The sequence below is a fragment of the Falco cherrug genome, chromosome 6 (assembly GCF_023634085.1).
Source record: "Falco cherrug isolate bFalChe1 chromosome 6, bFalChe1.pri, whole genome shotgun sequence".
NCBI lineage: Eukaryota > Metazoa > Chordata > Aves > Falconiformes > Falconidae > Falco > Falco cherrug.
Window position 1 is genome coordinate 53601684 of NC_073702.1, and position 18290 is coordinate 53619973.

Below are 18290 nucleotides of genomic sequence, written 5' to 3' on the forward strand. Positions count from 1 at the left end.
ACTTCTGGGTATTGCTTTATCTACCTTTTAAATAAAGTACGTATTCTTAAAGGACTGACTTAATTACAGTTTCTTGTTAACTTACCTGATGGAAACAGTTGTGATTACATGTTCTAGAATAATTGTATCTATTGTGGAAACGGGCTCCAATTCTTGTCTAGGTTTGCATGGGCATAGTTCGTTCTTTCTATGGAAGACTCCTTTGGAGAAAGTAAGGCAAAAACTAGCATCTGCTAGTGTTTCTTCAGACACCATATTGAGGCTCTGGTTTGCGTTTGGTTAGAAATGGGTTTGTAAATTCTATATTTTATTTTTATTTTTAAGATAATTTTGATAGCATTTTTTTAAACCTTATTTGGATCTTAAAAAGGAAAGGATATCAGTGAAATAAGGAAAAATCAACTGTCTGAAGTTAGTTCTCAAGCTTTGTTACAGTGGAAATTAGAGCTACTACAGTTGAATTCTTAAAATGTCTCAATACCTGTTCCATTTTTCTCTTTTAGGTTTCCTTTTTCTAGCTGATTCTATATGAATTTGTTTTGGAAAATTAGCGCAAATTGAAAGTCACAGTATGTGAAGTATAGGAAAATAACCCCCATGGGGATATAAAAAAATATTAATGCTTTGTACCCTTTTGGGATGTGATTTAATGTAATTAGGTTTAGCTGGTTTTTAATTGCAACAGGAAACAGTTTTGTTTTGAGAAGAGTATACTGTTAGGAGTATAAGCTTCACATTAGAAAAAAACCCTATGGGATTAAAACTTCACATACCTGTTTTTTTACTTCCTATTCAGAAATAACAGTATGAGTAATTTCTCATTGAGTTGTTTAGACAGTTCTCAGGGTCTTAAGCTTCAGAGGCAGCAAGCTACTTGAATTTCTGGAACTGTTGCACAATAGTATTTCAAAATCTTACTTCTAAGACACTTAACTAGTGCAGTGAGGTAGTCCTTGCAATTTTGTAATTTGCCCTATTTCCTCTAATCATGTCATTCAAATACATTTTTCAGTAATCGGTAATTCCTGAAAATCTACACTTATGCAAAAAGCTAAAGAGCAACTTCTACTACTGGAAATAATGAATAGCTATACAAAAGATTTCTATGAAGATAGGATATAGGTTGTCTTTATGAAATGCATAAATACTGAAATAAGCTACATACAAGGGCAGTAGTTCAGGGTTATGCACACAATCATTCATGTCTCTTGCAAATCTAAAGTTTTCAGCTTTTCAGAGTTGTTGAAGTGTTTTTGTATTAAAAGTTGATTATGAATTGTGATTGGGAGGAAAAAAGCAAAAATTTCAATACATTGTAATTCATGCAGTAAAAATAAACTATCAAGTGCTGAAAGGGGATGCTTCTCTGTTTTATTGTTTCTTTGGAAGTGAGTTGAATGTTTGTGGACAAGGTATCCTTTTTTGGTTTGTGTGAAGTGTAGACAGCTGGTAAACTCTTCAGTAGATTTTATGTTCAATTCACTGTGTCCAAAATACTATTTAGATTATGAGGAAATGTCATTAGTCCAAGTTATTTATACTTCTGTGTGTGCTAATGGTTTTGACCTTATAGGATTTTCTGCGGGGAAGTAAGAGAAAAAAATTTTGTGTGTTCATTCTGCACTAGAAAACAATGTGATGAAAACGAAAATCAAAGCCAATGGTGATTTATTTATTTCTTGAAGAAAGCTCTTTTGTTCTTTCTGAATTGCTATTTTAATGCAGTTTGGTGGGAATGGATCTCTATTTTAGCGTTGCTGTAGTGTACAGCCAGTTGCTCCTTTATGCAGACTGTTGAAGTATACATTTTTACCCAAAGTAAGAGCTAATTGCAGTTAGTGAATTTTAAGAACTCTTAATCTCAACAATCACTTATGAAATCGTTCATGGGTTTCTAGTGTCTATGTCATCATGAAGGTGTTCTTTTTTTTTGTTTATGGACATGTTACATTGCATACTTAAAACTGGGCCATTAAAAACAATTGTCAGTGACTTTCGAGGTATGGCAGTGGCTTGTTGGTCTAATAATTGATTTGGGTGCTTAGTGTTCATAGGGTCTTTTTAGAAAATAACCTATTGCCCTTCTCTACAACTTTCTGGTAATAAAATGACCTGTAAAATGGTTGTAGTCTGCAGAGATTAAAATGATATATTTTGGAAGAGAACTCATGAACAGTTTGTTAAGAATTAGACTTATGAAGATACAGTGAAAATTGTCTTTTTTCTTTTTAAATTTATGAGAATATGGAGATTTTGGAGAAGAGTTGCTTGTGACTTATTTACTCGTCACATCAATGTATGGAGATAATAGCTGATGAAGATGGACATTATTTTAATATTTCAATTGGCTATTTTGAGTCTCTTTGTCTTTTTTTTTTTCCTTGCTTACTTTTTCTGGCTAAACTACCTTTTAATTTCTTGTTGCTTGTGTTAGTATTGTAGAACTAATACAGATGCTGGTGAGTGAGCCAGATTCTTTTCCATTTTGGGCACCATTAATGGGATTATGAACCACTTTATGACATTAAGATTTTTTTGTTTCAGTGATGCCCGAGCAAGAAGGAGGTCAGATATCTGTAAATGTGCAATCCTTGCAAGAAATGCAAACTACTGTGAACTGAGCATGTCTTTTGACTGTAATTAGAGTAGCAAGGAAGCTATAATTTATTTTTTTTTTTTCAGGTGAAGTCATTCCCATAGTTGAGCTGTCTTTGTGGGGACACTAGCTGTTTTGGTTTATGGTAATTTCTCGGGAATAGCACCAAGAACAGGGCCTCTACAGGGCTATATGTATAAATACTTCATAAGAAACAACCTTCAGAGTAAAGAGTTAATGTTGAAAGTAAGGCACAGGAAGCTGAAAAGCCTTACTCATGATATGCCAGATAATCTAGGAATAGAGTACAGGTCTCAAGCTTTAGTCTAGTTTTCTAGATACTGGACTATACTACTTCACTTTTAGCTGTTAATAGAGGAGCAGCTTCTTCACTGGCATTTATTTTTTTATTTATGTTTTTTATTAATGCTGCAGGTACTCAGATTTTTGATGTAGCTATTAAGACAGTGTGGGCAGTTTCGAGTATATAAGCCACAAGTAAAATTAGTAGGTGCTTAGCTTGCATTTTATTGATGTTCTTTTGTTTTTCAATTTTCTGGAATTCTTTTCTTTTGCCTCTCCTGTATAACTGTCTTCCTTAATTTTTGCTTTACACCACTAACAAACAAAAATTCCACAAACACCACCACAATGTGACTTAACATAATTAGCTTTTTCTTTTCACTCAGTCAAATGCCGCAAGGTTTGTTTTTGGTTCAGAATGGTGGGTGTTTCTTGGTGCATGGACAAATACCTAATTGTCTTCTGTCTTTTTATGCTACAGGTGGACTCATAGCAGTTGTTTCTGAGTGCAACATGTCAGAATGCAGATTACTGTGCTTTAACAGATAAATTATCTCTTCTGTATTTATTAACCACATCTGTGGTTAATGGACAAGTGAAGTTAGGAGTCTTAGATGAAAAAACAAACTGATACTTTTTGGATTTTATTTATAGGGAGAATTCCAAAGAAATCCTGGAGGAGCAAACGTTCTGCAGTTTAATGGTGATGTACAATATATTTTTATGAGCTTAGAGTCCCTCAGGTTTTACTTCAATTTATCATACTAGGCCCTTAATGCTTTGGTTTTGCACGTTTGAAAAATCCATTATTTGTACCAGAGTAGCTCAGAAGAAATTTTTCTCCCCAACTTCGATCGGCTGTGCTCACTTTTCTGTAACATGACAGTTCTCAAATGTCTGCTGTAGTGATGAGAGCCCATTGTATTTAATACTACTCGGATATGGCATGTATTCAGTCTGTGGCAAAGAGAATGTGTTCTTTACTGAATGGAAATGTTTGAAATCTGACAGAACTGGTGATATAGTTATATCTTAAATCATGGAAAGTAATGAGAATTTAAGACTTCCGTGTTTTGTGTAAGAAAAATATATACACAGACTTCAAGAAGTTATGAATCTGACGCTGAGGTACTGTGTGGGTTTTAGAAAGGAAGTGGCTTATTTCAGGGAAAAATGTGTCACTAGCAATGAAAAGCTTTTTAAAATCCTTTGAGATACTTTTTGAGATTCTCCTCATACATGCTGTACACCTACACTGGAAAAAGTGACACTCCAGGCTTTTTCTCAGTTTTCTTTTATGGGTCTTCAACATTAGTTTGGTTCACTTTTTTTTTACTTTTTTTTTTTTCAGACAAAGTATAAACCAATACAAAGGCAATAATTTTCATATTTTCATAATTGACTGTTATCATCTATGAAAGTCAGAACTTTTGAGATTCCAGAAGAACTAGAGATCCTGGGGGGACAGTAATTCCCCTTATTCTTACAGTGGTCTTCTATCTCAGTGCCTTCAGGTCATGGTAAAGATCAACCTTCAGCTGTTTTTTTCTGTCTTTAGAAGGTGAAGTGCAGAATTTTAAGTTCTCAGATGTGATGTGATTGCTGGAGTGCCAGGAAGGTATGGTTGGAGTAACTTTTTAATCCTATTAGGTTTAAGAATGAATGATTGCTGCTGTAGTGCTGTTGTATATGAATTGATACATTTTAAGTCCTACCTGAAGTTTGCACTTGAGTACTCAAAGCAAGGCTGTTGACAATGCTAAGACAGTAGCATTTTGCAGTTGCAAACAAATGCATTTCAGCTCTAGAAACTATTAAGACGTCTAAACATCAGAAGTATAGGTGTATCAAATCCAAAATTGTGGGAGCAAAAGAAACAGTTTAGAATGTATCAGTTACTGATGATGAAAGGAGCTTGAATGCTAACAGGAAGCACATGTAGAAATTCAGAAATTAAGTTGATGGGGGGAAGCCAGGTAGGTGTAAAAATGCAAGCTTAGACCACAAAATTACAATGTCTGTTTATGCTGTGTCTCTCACTACAAACACTGTTGTTCCTTCCCTGTAAAATTTGTTAGCAATACCTGCTTTATCTCTCTACTGTTATCTGGATGTATTTCTGCAGTATCATACTTTTTTTTTTACTCTGTGTGAATCAATATTGTTATAAAACATCAGTTGTGTAGTCTAGTTATTATGCCACATATCAACAGAAATGCCATTCATGCACTGCTTAATGTGCCTTGATTTGCACCTGAACTGGTTTGTTCTTGGGTGACAAAATTTTGCCCGTTTTTCATCTCCTCAGCTTCTGTATTCTTCCATAAAGCTAGTGTTTTGGTCTCCAGAGTGGACAGTTATAAATACTTAAAATACCAGGTTCCTCCCTTCTGTTATACTTGTGAGACTAGAAATGGCCATTAAACTTAAAACCCTTGAGTCTACTGTCAGAATCTCTGGTAGAGATTCATGGTTAAAAAGCCAGAAGTTTGAAAAAGTAGGTAACTTCACTATGGAAAATACCTGTTCCTGCAGAAGCTGTGATGCCCAGTTCACAGAGACATGGAAGAGCTTTGAGTGGTTGTTGCTTCAGTTCTTCAGTATTTTTACTGCATATAGAAGCTTGGTGTAAATGGAAATCTTATATCTAATTAATTCCAAAATATGAGTTGAAGTTGTTTTGGGTACTCCTTGTTTGAGTCCTTTTTACCATTTTTTTTTGTGGTTTTAGAATCACATTTTCCAATTTTTAATGTTTTCCCTATTGCTGACCCACATAAACAGGAAAATGACTAACTTTGCTTGTCAACTAAGCAAGTGTGAAACTCCGTATACACCAAGTGCTGTGCCTAAGTTGGAAAAAAAGGAAGGAAAATATTAAAGATTTTAAGTAAACATTTTTCAAGGCAAAAATGCAATTGGAATTGTATGTTTTCAATGCTATTTTTCTGATAACATGTATACAAACTATTGTAAGGTTGTATATGCTATTTATGTGCTTACAGGTACTCCTGTAAATGTGAAATGTCTTAATTACTCTCACTGCATCAAAGGAAAACATTAAGCAATGAACTTGAGTCCATGGAAGTTTTCCCGTCTAAAGTTACGATAGAGTGAAATGCACTTCTTTAGACTGTCAAATGAACTTTTCCTGGCATTCATTTCCATCTGCTAAATCTTGCAAAGCTTATTTAAAACTACAGATTATATTTTACTATATTATTTTTTTCTTCTAAACTCAGTTATACAGCATTTTATAAATCAGTTTGTGTCTCCAAATGATTTTGGCAATGAAGAATAGAGCTTGCAATGCTGTGTTTCCCATCACATCTGTCATAGGTTGTTATTTTCCAAATACAGGTCTCCCTTATTCAGATTATGGCCATGTTCAAACTGCATTTTTTCTAGATTTAATTAAACAAGTTCATCTCTGATATCTCTGGAATGCAGATATGTTTGGCTGGCACCAGAGGGGTTCATAGGAAAATGTGGAAGAAAGACATTTTCAGAGTAATAATATATATAAATAATGTAGATAAGTAATGCAGATAGTGTCAAACATACTGCAATTAGAAAGGGAAACCTTTGTAAGTTTGTAAGTTTACAAAGTTTCCTTTTTAAGGGAAAACAATGTAAGTGAATACATTTCTTATGCTGAACTGTGGGGTAATTTTTATAATCTCTTCCTAAATTTTAATGTAGAACAGGTTTTTTTAAATGAATTTTGCTTCTCAAATGTATGTTGCTATGTATGTCAGGTAGCTTGCTTTTACTTTGCTTGCTTCATCTTGGCCAGTATCGCTACTTTTCCTTGCAGTGGTTTCCCTGATAAATACAATTAGAGCTATGATTTTATATCAGTTAACTACTGAAAGCCCTACTGTCAGCTTAATTGTCTAATTAATGTTAGATTCACCAAATCCCTAATAATGTCCACTGTTACTGGTAGCATCCGTAATGTGTTTCTTATGGAATGATGTCTTTCTGGTGTATGATCTGTAGTAGGCTAAGTGTACAAACAGCATGGTATACAGTGGTGGTCCAGGAAAATTTCCTTTGCGGCTTTTCAGATAGCTTAAGATTTGTCTCTCAAATTGTAGTAATAGATGTTAGAACTTGTTTGCTCCCCCGCCGCTAATACATTGTTTTTAATACTACAAAATTTCCTAACTGCAGATAAATCAAGTACGCTTCATGAGCCTGCTGCATTGTTATAGCTTGAGTTTGTTTTGCAAGTTAGATTCAGAAATCTTCAGCAGTTTCACACTTAGGTTTCAAAGATTCTTTGTCTGTAAATGTGTTACCACAAACACATTTAAATCACAAAGAATGCTAAAGTTTTTCTTTCTCTGTTACTTGTATTTTTTTAATAGCCATTGCTTCCTCTGCATTTTTGCCCTTCCTCAATGAGTAGGAACAAGGCAAGATAGCAGTGTGGCAAACTAATTCTGTTTATTTAGGAAATGAGCAGGGTGCCTTCAACTAGAATTAAAGGAAGCAGCAAAAGTAGATGTTGAAACCTGTTGATACTACAGAGAAGACAAACAGAAAATCTGACAGAAACAAACGAGAAGAAAATTATGTGGCAGTAAAGTATGCCTTAGTAGTTTCAAACTGCTTTATCTAACAGCTTGCATCTCAAGCCATGCTTTGAGAATGTGCTCATCCTCTCATATAGATGTATTTAGTTATTATTTGTCTTTTGTTATAAACAGCTGCTGTTGAGTAGGTTTATGTGGCATCTATTGAACGTTCATCTGTGTAGCACTGAGGACAAAACTGTGATTGCACTCTTTGCCTCCAAATGGCAGTTGCTCAAGTTTAGAAGGTACATACAGCAAAAAGTCCTTTGCAGCACAGGAATATCTGGAAAGTGTACCAGCAAGGGCTGCTACTGGTGATGTCTAGCTATATCAGAAAAGATGAGCTTTGAACCCTAGTAGGAAGGCAAAATAAAAATGTTGGTTTTCTAGAATAATTATGACCAGGCAAGGTCTTTTCCAGTAGGGAGCAGTCACTTTGAATAACACGTCTTCATATCCTCTGTTGTGGATAGAGTACCAAAAACTGGTAGATACGCAAACCTGATCAGGCTTTTAAGCCTAACTTCCTTTTGTTTCTCTTCTGATGTTCCACCATGAGTGGAAAATAGCATTAAGGAGAGGAGTAAGATGGGAAGATGTTCTGATTTTAGGTGGTATCTAATAAAAAAATGGAGAGAGCACACTGCTAAATAATGGCACGCTGTGAAATGTGATCTTTAGTATTGAGTTGGTAGGTTGCGAGCATATTGTAGAAATGGCTTGTTTGGTGGTGTACCTGCAGCCTTTGGCTTCATGATGTAAGAACATACTGAAAACAAAATTCAGCTAGAAGGAAAAAATCCCAAGTGTTTTCTCCTGATGTTATCTTTTTTAAATTGATGTTTAATGTCTACAGAATACTTACTGCCCCATCTACTTAGAAATAATTTGTAAATCTCATTTCTTTTTAATTAGGTTGAATAGAATATAAGAAAAAGTGTTAAAACTCTGAAGTAGTGTTTCTGAAATTTATACTGAAGAACTGTAATCTCACAGCTAAGTTTTTGGATTTTTTTAAAGCTACTTGATATTTTGTAGTTGAGGAATAATGGAAGATTGAACTAATGGCATAAAGCTCTGCCCCCTTATTCTGAAATCTTGGAACAGTTAAGGAGGGGAAGAGTGGGTACTTGGTCAATATTAGTCTCGATTTGGAGGGGGGAAAAAAACCCAAAGGAAAAACAGCACCTTGTTAATTATTTTGCTTGGTTTGATAAGTGTATGTGTTTTGCTTCAGTACTTGTTTTACTAGGACTAAATGTAAAATAATATAAAAGGTGTAAGTTCACTCAGCAAATTTTCTTTGAACAGATTGTGTGAAATGTTTAACTTTACCGAATTTACATGTGCAAAGGAGAACAGTGCATTTTTAATGCCTTTTGTTTCCAGGTTGTCCTTTCTTAACATTTATTTTTTCTGATACATTAAAAATGGCAAAAATCCGAACATTGAACATTTTTTTCTCTTCAAAGTAATTGTTCAGGTGGCTTTTAAATATGTGTATTAAACTGTTTAAGATTTCACAGCTTTTTGAAATAGACTCGGCTAATGTATCCTTTAAATTTTTACAGGGCTATACATTTCCAGTAGCTGCTTAATTTTTGGATATTAAGAGACATTGGAATAGCAAAAAAGGGAGGATTTTCAAGTAAACAGTACCTTTGAGCTATGCAGTTTTGTAAAACCCTGTAAATTATCGTACTTCAGTCCTCTAATACAGCTTTTTTGTAATCAGGGGCATATCAGATGCTAGGTCTGGAAGCTCTTTATTTAGAGCTTGTCAGCTATCAGCTGTGTTAATAGTTCTTGTGATTTTTTTCCTTCAAAAATTTTATTTACAATAGTTAGTAACTTAAGGCATCCATGTGCACAGCTACAAATACTTGTCCTGCAAAAAATTCCTATTGTCTTGGGGGCCCACAGGCAGATACTGCTCTGCTAGACTGCCTTAAAAAGTGAGAGCACCTATTACATGTAACGTGCCAGTTCCTATTTCACTGCTTATTCTTATTCCTTTGGAAGCTTTTTTTCATCCAGAGTAAAAGGCATTGCTTGGAGTCCCGTTTCTGTTGGCAATCTTGTACCACCATTCCTACTGTCTTCACCTTTAATTAAATTATAATGCATACTGTCATTTCCTTTTGTCTTCATGATAGGTAAAGCTTTCAAAACTGGAGTCTTTGGCTGACTTTTTGTAAAATAGGAAGTAGAGTATGTCTATCTTTTGTCTTTCTAAGGAAAAAAAAAAATAAAAAGAGACATCTCCCTGGATTTGCTGTTTAATTACTGTAATCTTGCAGGCAGAAATGCCTGTCAGTGTCAGTGAGTGATTCTGTCTCCCTTGTACTCTTGACCAGTTCCTGGTTTTTGTTATTAAATGCATTTGTGTTTCAATTTACAGTAAGGGTGTGTATGTATACATAATGTTTTCAATAATTGCTGTACTGCCGGACCTTTATTATTATTTTTTTTTGTTACTCTAACCATACTCAATCTGTTGAAAATTTTTGATTCTTTGAAATCATGTCGTACATAAGTCCCTAAACGTGGTTTTTTTCAATAGCTGGTAAATTCTTGATATGTGATTAGGTTCTTGTTTTGGTCTTCTGAAGCCACAAATATTTCAGTCTGAAATGTGTCCTATGCTGTGACATTGCAGGCGGCACTGCCGTCCCTGAAATGGTGGAAAGACATCAAGTAAATATATTTTTCTTATATAGGGCTAATTTTTCAGAGAAACAGGTGAATGAATAGACAAGTTAAAATTTGCAAATTTGACTGACTTGTAAGAGAAAAATTGATTGATTCTCCTACAGATATGCCAGCTATCTGGCCCAGTCAAGGTCTAGTGTGGTTGTAATGTCACCAGCAGAATGAGAGAGTTGAGAATCCAGAAAACCTAAACAAAATTTAATAAGGTTTCAGCTAATCTTACCTTGAAGTTCTCACTACACTAAAAGTTTGCAAGATACAACTTTCTGGAACTTAGAAATTATGAAGATACATGCAGCTTCAACCTACTTAGTGGGGCAGGACTAGTAAATACTATTTCTTTTTGTTTTTCAACTTTAAAAGGCCATCTCATCAAGTTTTTAGAGAAATTTGCAGAACAATTGTGGAAAAGTTGAACAGATATGAGATGATTTTACTTTTTGTATACCATCAGTTTTGCTGGTATGCTTTTCTTGTTCACTGTTCTTCTATTTAAATATCTGTTTCATACTGAAGTCATCTTGGTGCCTAAATAGAAGTTGTGGATCAGGAAAGGTTTCTTCTGTAAAATGCCTTGCCACTCCTGCAGCACAGTCAACGGGGATGTACTTGTGTAGGTAACGTCAGTGTGTAAAAGGCATGATGATGTTTCGGAATTACCTGGATGATGTGCAGGCAAATAGCACCATCCTCTGGCATTATAATATTAGTTAAGAATTAAACTTGAAGTTGCTGTGTTATTTTTGGAAATTAAATATGATTGTAATAGAATGTACGTATTGTACTTTCAGTTTTACATACTCATTTTGGGCCAGGGTTTTAACAGAAATTCAGGTAATTTGCATGGACTCTGTGTATTCTGTTCAACTAAGTGACTGGCTAAAGGGGGTATCTTTTTAGGGTTATTCTGCCAATAGTGCTGACGCTGCTTTTTACATGACCATTTATGGTAAGAAATTGCACTTCAGAAATACCAGACTGAGCTTTTTCTAAATCCCAGTGAAAGACAATTCACAGTCATTTAAGAAAAATTCGTTGAATTAGAAAACACCACCAACGACTTACAGTTGTGTATGTGTGGGAGAATAAAGGTGCTGTTACAGAACAACTGCGAATGTCTAATAAATTATTTTTACAGCAGATTGTAGCTTCAGTTACGGATTGAGAAAAGGGGCATTTGTTGGCATTGCTAGAGTGCAAAACAATACACCTCCCACAAATAAGGTTTCAGTAGTTACAGGATGAGTTGTACTGAGATATGATTATGTGAAGGACTGGATTTTAGTCCATTTAACTATAAGCAGTAGGTATGAGAAATACCGCAGGGACATTCTTTTCAAAGACTTGACGGATGAGAAAGTCACTGTTTTGATTGTTGTGAATTCCTATTGGACCTTAGATGTTTACGTATCAGAAACATCAAAAGGAGGCAGCTGATGTTAGGGTAATCTCTAGAAAACAGACACATACACACCCAGCCCCAAGTCTGCCTTTCTGTACAGCAGATCTCCATTCCTTTACATCGGAGGTGTTGGCCTAGTGAAACTGGAAATCTTGAGAGTTTTACTCCAGTGACAGTGACTTTCCCTTAATGTATTAACTGTGAATGTAAAGCAGACCAATTATCCATGTTTCTGGAAAGACCATGACAATGGTCTACATACAGAGCTGAACTATGTATTCCTTTGTTGACGTGTGTTGCTTAAACATAACTTCTTAGAGATAGCTACTGATTGGAACGTTGTATTAAGCATCTAGATCTTGAGACATACAAATTCAATTTGCTGAAACGCTTGAATGCTCGCTGTTGTAACAGAGGTCTGTAAAATGTTTTATATTAAAAGATATACCATTCTGAGAGACATTAGATTTTTGTGGGACATCAGATACTGTAAATGAACACCATTCAATGGAATGATTGCAATAGAGTCACAGAGAAAAAATAGCTTTAATAGGTAATGTTGTTTGAGTGTTTGAATGTATGTAATTTGATTAAGTCTTGATGGCCGGAAAAGTTGTATGGGAAGATGTTTGTTTCGGGGAGGAAGAGCAAGGGAACACAGCAGTAGCTGACTGCAATATTCTGTATCATTTGGCTTCTGTCAGGGAGGAAGTGTTGATGACTAGAAGTGGTGAGACTCCAGAAATTTTGGCGAAGTTCCAGGCAGGAGAGAAAATGTGTTACTGCTTTGTTATAAAACATTGCATGCCATCCACTTCAACCTGATTAGTGTCAGTGTCTCTGTCCTGAAATTAAATCCTTCCATTTATTTAGTTAGGTTCAGATTTTGTTGTTTAATTCCTACTTGTGCCCTAAACACAAAATTTCCTCATGTCATTCCAAGTTTTTCATTACTGTTCCATTTTTTCCACTTTATCATTCCAAACCCTTTGTCTAGCCATTTCCAGTTTCCTACCTATTTTCCAGTCATTGGCCATGATTGTTTTCTATGTTTACTTTTTTCCACCGATAGTTTGCGATCATTTTCAGTTCTGATCCTCTTCTGCTTCCTTTGTTTCATGTTTAGCTCTGCACGTAACTTGCCACTGAGTGTGTGGCGTCGCACTTTCTCCATCTCCTTACATGCAGCTTTTCCCCAAGTTAGTTAATGAATACTGTCAATTTTTTTGTGGTCACTGTAGCTCTCATTTCAACTCTGCTTTATTCTTTTTCATTCTTGTAGTCTGTGCCTGTCCTTGATAATCAGGTCGTCTTGTTGCTTGTCAGTGCTTTACTATACTGTTGGATTTTATCCCACTCGCCCCCCAGTTCTGTTTCATTTTTGTGATTCTCTGAGCCAGGTTGATGCCTCCAGTTTCCTGATGTGGTAGTAAACTATGGAGACCACAGGGAGAGGTAGGATTTGCTCTCAGGTGACCCAACAGAGTCTAGCCTGCTCAAAAATGGCCACAACAGCTACATATTGAATGTTGATGAAGTATTTGGGGGATTTAATTGCTAAAACTTAAGCTGTAAGAGCATATGCAAACTGTTTTCTAAGGCCAAATTGAGTGGATTTTCAGAAGGTGGAAAGATCACTTGAAGTATTTAATTTATGCAGAGAGTCTTTTCTTCAGGTGCCATTTTTGAAAATAAACTGTTCTGTCTGATATTTTCTCTTCCGGTTTCCCTATTCTCCCTGTCTGGAATGGGGGGGAAAAAAAGTCATCCCCAGACAGATACCTCACTTGAGCGAATTAATTTTTTGACTGAAGAGTTCAACTTGCTGAAAGTTGCAAGCATTGAAAGTAAAGTCTGAGCAATGAGAAGTGCAAGCTAAATCTAACAGGCGAGGCTGCCAGTGCGTCTCACTGTGCCTACTGCGCATCCAGTTGTTGCAGCTGCATGTGGTGAAGCAAACTGTTTCTGGAACATCAGCCTTGGGGTAGCAAGTTGTGCTGTTTGAGTATTATGGGCCACAGAGAGCTGGCTCATGTTGGTGATATTCAAGCATATCACTCAATAGCCTGCTGTATCAAAAACCTTAAAACCAAAACATTCTTGTAATCAGGTGCAAGTAGACATTTTTATTTTCAGCATTTTTCAATGAAAATGCATACTCCCAAGTTCATGAAAGAAAAAAAAAAACCAAGTCATATTCACCATCCGAAACTTTGCAGAGAATAGAATAGCTATAACAACAAGACGAAGTTACCTGGAAAACCCCTGACTGGTTTCTATTAGGAAATAACCTTCTTTTAAAAAGAAAAAGTTCAGTGCTCTTGTTTGGAGAATTGTTTTCAGTAATATCTTTAGAATGGCTGTATCTCAGCACTAGGGAGTGACTTAGCAAGTTGCCTTCTCTGTTACTTTGGACTGTTGCATTACTTTTATAAGTGCTATAGATGTTCGGTAGCATCCATTTGTATATTGGCAGTTCATGATAGTATGTCATGTGTTTTCCTAAAAATGGGTGTTTTGAACTGGTATAATTTAAATACTAAATAAACCTTTTATTTTGAAATTTTTTCATGTGACATTTTTATTAGAGCTAAGTGGTTGGTTTTTGCTATCAGAGGTGCTCTTTGGAGGGCTAGGATCATAGAAGAGTAGGAAGACTTTTCCAAGTAATTTATTTTTTCCCATTTGTCCAGTATTGCTTTTTATATATCCATAAGACAATTTCTGCATGTTGAACTTCCTTCTCACATATGCTACAGACTGTCACTGATCTGTTACATCCAGCCAAATTTAAATGATGAGCTGTAGGGATGAGTGCACATCACATTGTATGCAGGCATAGTGTTTTAAAGGTTAGTGAACTGTGTTAATTTAGGAAATCTGAGGTGTTCTAAGTTCAGTAGTCATGGTATGTACTGATGGGAAATGACTGAGTCCTGAACTTCTGATATTCCCAGCACTGTGATGTGTTGATAATGCTAATACTCAGTACCATTGTCACTGAAGATCCAGCGTGCTCTGTGACAAACTGTACTGCAAATCGCTGTCATGTCCTATGGCATTTTGTAGAATTTGAGTGTCAAATAATTCACTTGAATTATAAAAAAATAAATAGTGTATGTCTTTATTAAATGAATTTTTGTATTTCCTTATGTTACTGTTTTTCCTGTGTACTGTGAAATTTGAAGGGAGAAAAATGCAATGCTACTGTTTCTAAGGCAGATTAAAGGCTAGAAGCTGGTGAGGTTTGTGGCATAGAAGCATATAAACAGTTTGAAATCTGTCAGCTGGGATAGGTTACAGTCACAATTTTGAAGTAGCTCATTACAGTGATGGGTGGATGTATTAGATGTTAATATAAACCCACATATGTATGGGCAAACAGATGATGCATGCTTCTGAGCATGAAATTGTGTCATGAGGCTGGCATCTCCACATCTGCTTGTCTCGTGTAGTCTGTATTTGGAATATTTTTCACAATTGTAGGGCCTTAAAATCAGTTTTAAATCATAGCACAGCATATAGGAAGGGAACTATTATCTTGATAGAGACCTCAGTTATTAAGTCTGCTTTTCAAGGACAGACAAGACGCAGTTCTGTCTCTGCTGCTACTGATACGGTCAATAGTTTAACTGCCAGTAATGTATTAAAATTATTTTTTTTAATCAGTGAGTCATGAGGCATACTTGGAACAAACTACTGACATGGTGCACAAAACCAGTGTGCTGTCTTTTTTCTTTTATGCAGTTGGTGGCTGTTGCTGTATGATGGTAGACAAAGTTGCAAGTGGCTTGGTTGTGGTTATATAGAAAGTCTGTAGCAGAGTAAGGGATGCAAACTGTGTCTTCTAGATATGAAGGCATGGTGTTATGTGTATATTTTTCAATGACAATGCAGGTTTAGACAGTCCTAGGAGAACTTGCTTAAGTAAATTAGTTCTGGTGTCAATAGCATCTAGGCTTCCCAGCCCCTATTCAAAATCGAAATAGTATGCAGCCTTCTTCAAGTGCTCATACCACTTTTGAAAACAGATGAATCAGTATAAACCAGGTAAGAATTACAAAAGCATGTAAAAGACTTAAAACTTTAAAGAAAAAGAAACTGCAATCTGGCCACAGTTAATTAGCACCTTCAAGGTGCATTCCTTTGCCGGTACTGATGCACTGCTAGTAGTTGTTTTGTATGTAGACAACGATTTATTTAAATGGTGTTGCCATCTGAAAAAGCACAGACTGAGGACATGTCTAACGTTGGTATTCTTCCTTTCTTGTTTTTTTCAAGCTAGATTCAGGTATATTAAAAATTTTGGTTCATCTTACCGGAAGCAGGCTTTTCTGTGCAATGGTATCCTTCAGCTTAAAGTTTCAGTGCCATAATAAAATTTGATGAGGGGAAGACAAATTGGGAGGAGAAGCCTCTGTGTATGGGAATCAAAAATGGCATTTTGTTTCTTTTGTTGAAAAGGTATGGCCATCTGAATGGAGCCAGTGTGGGTTTAAAAACCCAGTGTTAGTATGCATTTCTCCAAATCTGCCAGTATCCCTGTTTCACTTGGTATAAACTTTCACTTGGTGTCTTTCTTGAGATGATGGTTTAACAGGTTCCTCTTGGTTTTATGCACCTCTAAACTACTACACCTCAAAACAGAGTAGACTGACGATCAGCTCTTCCAAGTACTACACTTAACTTCCCAATCTTCAACAGAATTAAAGACCAATTTTTATCTTCCCGTTACTTTCAATGTAAGTATATAAATGAACAAAAACTGAAAAAAGAAATTCTCAAGCCTGTTATGTATGGTAAAGAAGCCCAAATAATCTTTTGTTTGTTTAAATCTTTTACGGGTACTCCTTAACAACCATTTTTACAAGGAGATCCAAAATCTAGGGACTTGCTTTACAGTAAAGGAAAATGGTTGACTATATCCATACACTTTTGCTATTCCAGCTTGAACACCCAGAAAGACTGTTCTAATTTTTAAAGACTGTCCCAATGTTTTACTTGCTTCCTGCATATATATGTGTGTGTCTGTGTCCTGTTTGTCAGTATGCAAATACATTATTGTGTCATCAGATTTTGGGGTTATACTCCTAATAATTTTGACATTATAGCATGTGTCATTAGTATTAATTTTTGACTAAATCAAAAGGATTTTAAGTCAGAAGGCCAACTGGCAGTTACAGGAAAGGTAAAAGCAGACAGAAGGATAGTAAAGGGAAGAGAGCTTTGGCTGTCAAGTTGTTGCACGCTACCATAGTTGTACTGGAGTAACGGCAGTGCAGGTCTGTCTGTACCCTTGGGTATTAGGCTTATCCTAACTTAATACTGAGACAAATTGCATCCGTGCATGTTTTGTTTTGTAATAGTATTTGACTTGTAGCTACAGTATGCTTTAGTCTAAGTACTCTTGTCAGTACAGTCTAAATACCAAATACCTGTCTGAAAACCGCTTTGCTTAAAATAGGCTAGAAGTTTGTGTGTTAAACTTTCTGAATTGTGAGAACTATGGTGCTGACAAGCCTTTACATTTTTTTAAAGGTATGAAGGTATACTTTCTGTTTTCATGGAAGGTAAATTTCTTTAATTTTCCTAATGTTAAGTTAGTGAATTGCCAGAATTTTTATGGAGCGTCCCGTTCAATAAAATCTCTTGCTCTGCAATTTGACGCCATTGGCCAGTCAGTTCGTTTAGATGCATATGATCCACTCTTTCACTTCTTGCAATGCTAGAGTGATGAAAAGTAGCAAAGAGGTGTTTGGGCTTCTTTAGGAGTTTATGAAAGATGTATCTGTGTTTTTATTTTATGTGTACTCTTGATTTAGGAAATGTATTGTCATTGATTTACTTAGGTGTGTGTTTAAGAATGTTCAAATGACAGTAAGTGTGAAGAACCTTTTTTGACAAGAAAGGCTTCGTGCTTATATATCCTTTATATCCTTTCCCTTTAGAGGTTAATATACCTTACCAGTGCTCTTGTCCTAATCAAATTGGAATTACTGCTCCTACACTTCTTCCAGGCTTGTAGTGCACTTCAGCTGCCATAGGATACTCTGATTGTTGATTAAGAAGTGTTCTAAGAATTGTATCACCATTGGGCATTGACTTCCTTTTAGTTCCAAGGTGCAATTTAAGGATTTGCATATGATCTGTTCTGTTAAGTGCTGAATAGTTTTTGCTTTGCCTGCTAAAGCAGGTAATTTATCAGGCGGTTTTCTCTGGTGCCCTATAGATTAGATAGTAAAGTATACTGCTTTCCTAGCCTTGTGCCCTTTGTAATGAGGCCTATAATTATTAATCTTCGTGGTGCCTGCAGTGCATAAAAGATAGACTCGGTCCTTATCTCAAATGTAAATGTGCTGCTTGATTTTTAGTGTACTTGGTTATAAAAATACTGAAGTCAGAAAATTATATTTGACTCTTCAGTCAGTAGTGTTACTAATAATTCTTGTGTTGTCTTTGCATGTATTTGTATACCACTATTCCAGGATTACCTTCTATGGTTTGGTTTGCCTTTATATGATCCTAGCCTGCTTCCTTGCTCCACTTATGCTGAAGTAGTAGTGTTTTATAAAACTAACTAATTACACCTCCCCCTTCCCCAACTATTAGTGCTATTGATGGACAATTACTTTACATTCTCTTGTGCTTTTTAATTTTATTTTTATATCTTCTTTCAACTTCTAGTGTTTCCTGA

At 35.7% G+C, this 18290-nt stretch overlaps 1 protein-coding gene across 8 annotated transcripts in view; it reads left to right on the plus strand.

The window, feature by feature from the left end:
• Positions 1–18290, plus strand: part of HBS1L (HBS1 like translational GTPase) — a 61061-nt gene that overhangs the window by 13543 nt on the left and 29228 nt on the right. Inside the window, exon 1 of one of the 8 annotated variants that reach the window (XM_027809973.2) lies at positions 3578–3602. The exons of 5 other annotated variants lie outside the window; for them this stretch is intronic. The gene's annotated coding sequence lies outside the window, so the exon portion shown is untranslated. Of the gene's footprint in view, positions 1–3577; positions 3603–4470; positions 4518–15348; positions 16339–18290 lie in introns of those variants that run through there. 2 more of the 8 variants (XM_055714501.1, XM_027809971.2) reach the window with 2 other exon arrangements.